We start from the raw sequence: 8,540 nt of genomic DNA on the forward strand, positions 1-8,540 counted from the left end.
AAAACATTAATTATCCTATTTAATTATTAAGAATCTAATGTTACTTGATTGTTTGCCACCGCAAGCATCTTCACAGAATGGCTCCTTGGTTTTGGGTCATCTCTACTACCTACCAGCAAGTTCAAATCCATTAACAGAGGCTATACTAGCCCTGCTCACAGTTGCAGATAAGCCTTTGCAATGACTCACTGAAACTTAACTTACTAGTTCCCTCCTTATTATACAAGGATATTTTCAGAGTTCTTAGAAGTAAAATGTATTTGGGATATACAAGATATAAAATTGGTCTATGAATGTATCTCCACACAGAAAATAGCATGAAACAAAATGATCAGGTTTGGAATTTTTAAATAAATAAAACTGAAATTACATTAGGCCAAAGTGTTTTCAAAACATATTCTTACAAGCAATACTTTTCTCAACACTTTAAGGAACATAATGACAAGACAGGATTTGCAGAAAATCAATTATTCCCAGAGAAAATAACACATTAACTGTAAAAATTTAGTGTTGTTTTATGACTGCCACTGTAATCTGTTCCAGAATATTAGAGATATCTTAATTGCTTACTATATCTAATGAACTCTAGTTCACAGGACTAATTCTCTAAAAGACATGATTGTCAGAATGTCACAGCTTATTACTCCTTCATTTGTTGGTCTTCCCAACAGTCATCCTTCTCACAATTCTGTTTCAGAAGCGAAAGAAAATGAGTCTTCTGCATTGCGTGCAAGAAATGATTATGCAGGAATAGGAAAAACACACACATCTCAAAGAGGCTATCCATCTGAGTTACAAAGCCAAAAATCTGAAATATTTTTTACCTTAATGATTTCACAATCCTCTTTTACAAGTCAAGACGTGATGCCTTAATATCATGTCCAAGCTCCACGTTTTGTTAATTACGTCCTACCTAGCTAAATGCCCCCTGTAGTTTCAATTAGACACGGTATTCTTCTCACTTCCCGTCTTGATTATTGTGCACTGTTGCTAAGCGCTAGTTAACAGTTGCCACATTCACCAAAAGTTGGCCGCACTTCAGTAGTCATTCAAAGAATTAAATACAAAACATATGGTACAGAACCACACGAAGCACAAAAGCACTTTTTAAACGAGTCTAAAATGCTTAAAATGAAAGGTACTACAAAATCGGTTACACCACTGAAAGTAAAATCCTTACAGTCCTATGCCCACTTCAAATTTCCTAGAAATAGTGAAAATTAGAGAGAAATGCATTTAATTTTTTTTTTTAACTTGCAATGATAAGATTTTCTAGAGTATATTTTTGACATTATATTGAGTCTAGTTTTACATTGAATAAGCAGTCCAGTGTTCATAATTTGATAGGCTTCACGGTACAGATTTCCCTTAAAAGATTGTTTCATTCTCTATATCCCATAGCAACTAATTAGACTGTCCTAAATTACACTCCAAGTTTTCTTTTCCCTTGTATCTGCAAAATACTTTGGACATGACTTGTTGAACTGCCAAATATCAATGCCAATAGCTATGAGTTTAAGAAGACCTTGAACCAAATGTGCTTTTTTGAATTCTAGACAAACTTTTCACACAGTCAGATCACCTCTCCTTTCATCTGTGATGCCCTCATGAGATCTTAAACTTCACATATTTTAATTATCCCAGTAAATCTTGGTAATCCGGTTGTCTATTACTGCTTATTTCCTTTAGTATTACATCCTGAGCTTAAAAACTGCCTTACCAAAAAAAAACCCTCACAAATTCTAATTGTTACATTATCTACAGCCAAACCCAACTAATAAAAATTCCTAGTATGTACAAACTGGATTTTACAATTAAGTTTCTTTTTTCTGTTAAACACCTTAGCCAAAAATTTGTTTTGTACGAACACTACTGATAGTAAGCAGAAACATACACAGTATTTGTTACATGTATTAACAGATAACTTTCAGGGCTTGGACCCCAACTCTTTAAACAGGTAAGCACATTTTGAACACTATTCATCGACTTTCTGGAGCATTTTTTTGTAAATACTCGAGAATATGTAAGAAAAAGTAGGCACATATTCAAAATCTACAAATGCTAAAAATAAGAAATAACTAAATATTTCTCAACAGCTCTCAGAATGCTCACAAATCCTTATTCCTTTGCAAAAGGGTATTTAAAAAGTTAATCCACCAGTTCCATAAGCGCTTTTGTCCTATTCACAAACATATTCTTCAGGATGAGGTTTAATATTTGTAAAGATTGTTTTTTTAATCCCACTAGCACACATGTAAAAAATTTTTCAATCAGTATAAGACACACTCTTGTTTCTTTTAGAGGGTATATCCCTTAACAAAAATCAAATTTAAGTGTGCATTACAGTATTTAAAAGTGTGGAAAGCCTTAGATGTCTTCTCAGAAGTCATATGTGTAACTATACCCGCAACTGAAATATGCACCTATTTGCTTCACTCTCAGCTAAAACAACGGTAGTAAAGGTAAATAAATAAATAAAGCTTCAGTTATTCCTACTCAGGAAATAAGAGACAGCACTTTCTTCTCAACAGCCTTTTATTTCAGTCTTTTAAAAAGCTCTTTATAACAAAGTATTAGTGAAGTAAGAAGAATACGAAATATTATTTTACTAATACTTAAAATATCAGTCAGTGGAAAAGTTGGAAGAGACACTGTTTCAAAGAAAATCAAATGGAATTATGTAGAAAAGTTTGTATCTTCAGAGTATTTGAAGCAAACACGCTGACAAGCAGCAGACATGGGAAGTATTTTTCCATCGGCTAACTTAAGGAGTCTCCTGCACTTCAAACACATCTGACAATTGATAATTCCTAAATTTCAGAATACGGATAAATATTTGCAGGCTTGGGGCCTAAACAAACAGCAACCCTCGGCCCACCCGCTGGGCAGGCCGAAATCCTATGGTTCACGCAAAGTTTTCGTCTTTCGGAGGTTTCGGAAAAGCCCGGGGAAGCGCCGGGAGGGAAGGGCCAGACGCCAGCGGTACCTCACGGCCCCTGCGTACATCTGTCAGCTGCCGCGGGGAGCCGGCTCCATCCTGGCCGCTTCTTCCCCCTCTATCTTTACTTCCCAACAGCAAATAAGCTTTGCCGATCGGCCGCCACCGCGGTGAAAGCATCACCAGCGGGCCGCCGGTGACACGGCCCGAGGGGCAGCCGACCCCCGCTGGGCTGCCGCGTACCCAGAGGACACAGCCGCCCCTTAGCCATACGGACAGCCCCCCACGCCCGGGAAGGAGACCTCGCCTCCTCAAAACCAGCCTGCCCATGTCCAGCAGTGCCCCCAAACACCCCATCCCGCGGGCCGCCCACGGCCGGCTCTCCTCACGCCGGGCGAAGAGTCCCGCGGGCGCGGAGGGCGAGGCGGCCGAGCCCCCTCTGCCGGCGGCGGCGGGCACGGCAGCGCCGGGCTGGGGAGAGAGCTCGCCGCCCGCCCGCTCCCCGCCACAGCCACCTGCACCCCCCGCGCCCGCCCCCGCCTCGCCCCCGGGCTCTGCTGCCCGCCGCCCGTCCGCCCACAGCGCCTGCTTTGCTCCCACAGCCCCCCGGCCGAGGCTCTCCCACCCCCACCCTACCCCGTGGGCTCGGGGTCACGTCTCCCCCGGCCCCGGACCAAAACGCCGGTAACAAAGGGCTGGAGCCCGTCCGGGGGTGGGCACCCGCAGCCCGGCGGTGACAAGGGCGCTGCCCGCGGTGCCGCTGGCAGCCCGCAGCCCACCGGTGCCGCCGCTGCGCCCCGCGGGGTGACAACACCGAGCGCGACCCGGCGAGCGGAGCCGCCGCCGCCCGACCCGCTACCTTTGTGCCCTCACAGAAACCGGCGAGAAGGCGAAGCAAAGCCCCACGCCGCTCCCTTACCTTGCTGGACAGAGAGAGAAAAAGTTGAAGCGCTCTCCTTCTAACCCTCCCTCACTTCTTCTTCTTCTTTTTTTTTTTTTTTTTTAATTTAAATGTTTTAATTTTTTTATTATTTTTTTTTGTTTTAATTTCCCCCTCCCTCCCCACACACCGAGCACTGCGCTCAGGCAGTCCCGCCCGGCGCCTTCGGTGCCACCGTCTCCCTCCCTCCCTCCGGGTCTCGGTTTCTCTCTCTCTCTCTCTCTCGGCGGGAGGAGGGGAGGGGAGGAGAATGGGGCGGACCCGCAGGTGCCGCCCCTCCTGCTCTGACAGCCGGGGCAGAGGGGTCGGGGGGCGGCGGGCGCGGTGCTCAGGTGCGGGGGTGTCCAGCGGCGGTCCGGGCCGTGCCCCAGGGCGGCAGGGCTGGGAAGGGAGGCTGCCGCGCCGTGCCAGGGACTGAAGTGATGGAACGGGCCCTGGTGCGGACGCGAGTTAGTGGAGGAGGCAGGTGGAGAGCAGTGAGGCCCGGGACGTGACAGCCGGGGCTCGGTGAGGAGAGAGTGAACTGGGGTGGTTCCAGTCTGAGAAGGAAGGGACGAGGCCCTGCACAGAGGGGAGCCAAGCTGGGAAGCATCAAAACCCTGTCAGATGTCCAGCATGGCTCAATGGCTGGGGCAGCAGTAGATGGCACTGGGAGTGCCATCTGCTCTGCCCTATGAGAGATTGCCCTGTGGTGAGGGCTCGTCAGGGCTGTGGGTAGAGCTGAAATTTGGGCAGGGGGATACCCTTATGTTGAGTTTGAGTTTAGTTAGCAATGGAGCTGGTCTAGGAGTGGTGAAGTAGAAGCCGATGGGGCCTAGCACGCTAGGAGGATGCTGGAGACAAAATGGAGAAGGGTGCTCTGACTATACTTGTGTCCGATATTTAATTGAACAGGGCTCAAAGAAAGGCGGGTAAAGATGAGAGGATCCAAGTGTGTCAGAGGGAATGGAAACAGAAGGATCTGGAACATTTACAGCTGTAAATGGAGCCCGAGTGTGTGGGGAAGCAGTGGGTTTGGATTCTTAGTGTGTGTAAAGATGAAGCTCAGAGTTATCAGGAGCATGGGAAGGAGACTAGAAATACGACCAGATGCTCTGAGGGTAAATATCCACTGAAATGGGGAAAAAATGCTTTTGCATTTCTTCCTTTTACCTTTGATTAAGTGACTATATGAACCATCTCCTCTCTTTTTCACTTTTCAAAGGACATATTTCTTGAGAGCCTTTCAAAAAGCCTTTTTCATCTCTCGGGACCGTAGGGCTCAATCCTATGCAGTGTCCTATCTTTCTGCCTCAACAGCTGAGGAAAAAAACAAAAAGCAGAGTGACAAAAAAGTGGTAGTGTTGTTCATTTTCTTTGACAGTAACCTGCTGCAGTGTGACACTGAGAAAAAGATGTCCAGTACTTTTCTCACATCTTTTTCTGTTGTACTTGCTAGTTAAAATATTAAGTTCCAGCATCCATCTGGCACTCACATAGTGAGTGTTCTTATTACTAGACATAATGAGACTTCCCGTTAAAAAGTAGAAGGGGAAAAACTGTCCACACCTCTTGGAGGTAGCTCAGTAGTTAGAGCGTGGTGCTAATAATGCCAAGGTTATGGGTTTCATCCCTGTATGGGCCATTTGCTTAAGAGTTGGACTCAATGATCCTTGTGGGTCCCTTCCAACACAGAATATTCTGTGATTCTGAGAAAGCAGAGATGGCACAGTAACAGTGTGGCACTGCAGTAATGCTGCTTGATCCATAAATGAGAAATGGGTGTCTAACAGATAACATAGATGGTTTTGAACATTAAACAAACTTCGCCTTTTTCTGCATTAATCACACTCTTGGTCATAACCATGAGCTCCAGAACTTCCTTATGTTTATTGTCATGTCACAGTTCTTCTCAAAAACCAAGGTACCTCAGAAATAAAGCATTGCAACTAGGTTGTTTTGCTACTTTGATTCTGAGATCATGCAATTTTTATGTGAATAGCTACATCAGTTGGCTTTGACTGGGCTAATTACATTCTTGAATACTTAAGGCTGGGCTTCACCTATGGATCACCTAAGACATGCTACCTCCATTAGTCTAACCATCTTGGTATCTGTATTTATAAAGTTGCTAAGAATATGACTCTTAACAACAGGAAGCTAGAAGTTTGGTTGAAGCAGAGTTTAAGAGACAGGTCAGGTCAGGCATTAGGATCAAACTTTGTCACTTTGTCAGTTCTAAGTGGTATATGTGTTTGCTGTGTATGTCAACTCCAATACTGATACTCTGCAAAATATAATGGAATTAAGCAATATCAGTTCTTCGAGATAATGTTGCCATGGGACTCTGGACAGATCTAGACAGTAACTATTATTACTGTTAAAGGTTAGTGAGAGATTTGAAAGTATATAAGGTGCCTGTATAACACCTACTATGGCATATGATAATTCTAACCCAGATTACTTAGTTATATCTAGATTAATATATATCTGCAATCCCAGTAATTGCAGTCTAGATTTCCCTTGAAACTTCAAACTCTTTGATTTTAATTAGAGGTATCTACCGAATGACTGAGAATTATTCTGGTAGCTTTAATGCAGTAACTCTTTTCCTATTTGGACTTATTTTTTTTGCTTTTTTCAAAAAGGAAGAGATTAACTATATGTTTTCTTCTAACTTTCTATTTTGACTACCAACATTTACAGCTTTTAGGGTGGTTTCATCTGTACCATCTGTGGGCCATATTGCACATCAGATGGCAGGATAAAATCTGTAACAAGAACATTCAGGGACATAAAAGTCTTTCAGGGTTTGAAGCCATGATATTCACAACACAAATGTGTGGAGCCGTTCAAGTATCTGAAACAGAAGATGCAGAATGCCAAAGCAGCTGCTGGAGTGAAATAAAGAAGAGACCACACAGTTTGGGGAACATACAGGCATTGAGAACAAAAGAACATTTGAAAGAACAAGAAAGCACAACTTCAAGCAGTGAGCAGTTGGAATCAATCATTAGGAATTATTGACAGCAGACATGCAGTCACACAGCAATTAGAGGTTCACTTTGGGAAGCAAGGTCAATTAATATTGTGATAAAGAGGCAGCATCAAAAAAAGCACCTGGTTTAGCAAACAGCATTTTCTGATCACTGACTAGGCAACATAGAAGAAAGTTGTTGATCATAGGTTGGGTTTTGGCCATTTTCATATTCACAAGGCAAGATACCATCACCTATATTCTGTTGTAAAGGACTATATAAGAATATTATATGATACTACATTTTGTGCAAAGATTGATGGGCCACCAGTGGAACTACAGAAGTTGATAGGCATCATTGAGTCTTGAGCTTTCATTGTGTATTGCATTTCACCCTGCCTTCAAATGAAAGTCTCTTCACTTCATGTTTTCTGGTTTTGAGTGCAACAGAGATAAGATCCTTCAGGATACAGTGTTCTAAATACTGTGGATAGTAGGAATTGACCATTTCCCACTTCCAAGCCATGAAGGCAAACTTCCTAACAGATTTCAACCTTTTTTTCTCCTGCAAGTGAAGGTTGTCAGTTCACCTTAGATCATTCTCTGAACGCCAGCTTGTATTTATAGTTGTCATGCCTGCTACATTTAAATACTCACAGATAATCTGATGTATCCTACCTCAGAAATTAGGTTTCAAAAACATAAACAAATATAAACAAATAGTCCCACAAGAGAACTCTCTGCTTTAATTTCTTGTTATTCATGAATTACTGATTTCATACATACTAAACCCAGTAATTTCTGTCCTAGAAACATTAATATCAATACTTTATTTGATCCAGCCTACCAAACCTCTGGTATTAAACTTTGCCCGAATCAAGCATCTGAATTCCACAGACCTGCTGTTGTCATTGTTAAAATCTGATTGCAGACTTTGTTTTAACTTCTCTTTCTGGGGCTAAAGTGAATCCCACTATCCTGATGGGTAATTCTGGTTTGAGCCTTCCAAATAACTTTCATCCTTCTGTATGAATCACCCATGATCTTTTAAGATTCACTATACTTTATCCTTTTTTTATTGTGATGTGAATTATCCTTTCCCTAGTTGTAATATTGTAAAGTTCTATTCAGTCTATTTAATGTCTAGGCATCTATGAAATTAGTTATTTCCTAAAAAACATTTATTCTAAATACATGAAACAGGTGGACAGGATTAAACAAGATGCAGTGCTGGAGATGGGGAGCCAAAGTACATAAAATTGGATGTTTTTAATGCAGACAGTCTGAGGGCAGAGCTAGGAACTGAATTCAGATCTCCTGATTCAGATCTCCTGATTCTGTAATTCTAATGTCAGCTTTCTTATCTCTATTCTTTTACAGAAATATTTTTAAAATCCATATTTTGGCATCGATGTTTTTAGCATGAGTATTTAGCACAACTACTACAAAAAAAATTTGATGGTGCACAGTAAGAAGAAAGAGACAGGAGTGTTTCTTACAATGTAAGAGCATACTTGCTTTATCTTTCTGTTACTCACTCCACAGAAATTGAGCAACTCATCAGCAGGCTTTTCTGGAAATTCAGCATAAGTACCTAGTCAGTGACAGGCATGTGCAACTGTACATCATCCATCATGCAAGACACAATAAGATGTCATTTCCTTTGCTAAGAAACCTGTCCTTAACAGCAGCCTGTATGCCAGCTA

General features: G+C 42.5%; 1 protein-coding gene across 9 annotated transcripts in view; it reads right to left on the reverse strand.

Annotated features, from left to right (window-relative positions):
• Nucleotides 1-4,109, reverse strand: part of GREB1L (GREB1 like retinoic acid receptor coactivator) — a 138,347-nt gene extending 134,238 nt beyond the window's left edge. For 6 of the 9 annotated variants that reach the window (XM_032708562.1, XM_032708544.1, XM_032708570.1 and 3 more), the window contains exon 1: nucleotides 3,858-4,108. The gene's annotated coding sequence lies outside the window, so the exon portion shown is untranslated. Of the gene's footprint in view, nucleotides 1-3,857 lie in introns of all 9 variants that reach the window. The other 3 variants (XM_032708586.1, XM_032708577.1, XM_032708528.1) reach the window with 2 other exon arrangements.
• Between the last annotated feature and the right edge of the window lie 4,431 nt (nucleotides 4,110-8,540).

Source organism: Chiroxiphia lanceolata, chromosome 1 (assembly GCF_009829145.1).
Source record: "Chiroxiphia lanceolata isolate bChiLan1 chromosome 1, bChiLan1.pri, whole genome shotgun sequence".
Classification (NCBI taxonomy): Eukaryota; Metazoa; Chordata; class Aves; order Passeriformes; family Pipridae; genus Chiroxiphia; species Chiroxiphia lanceolata.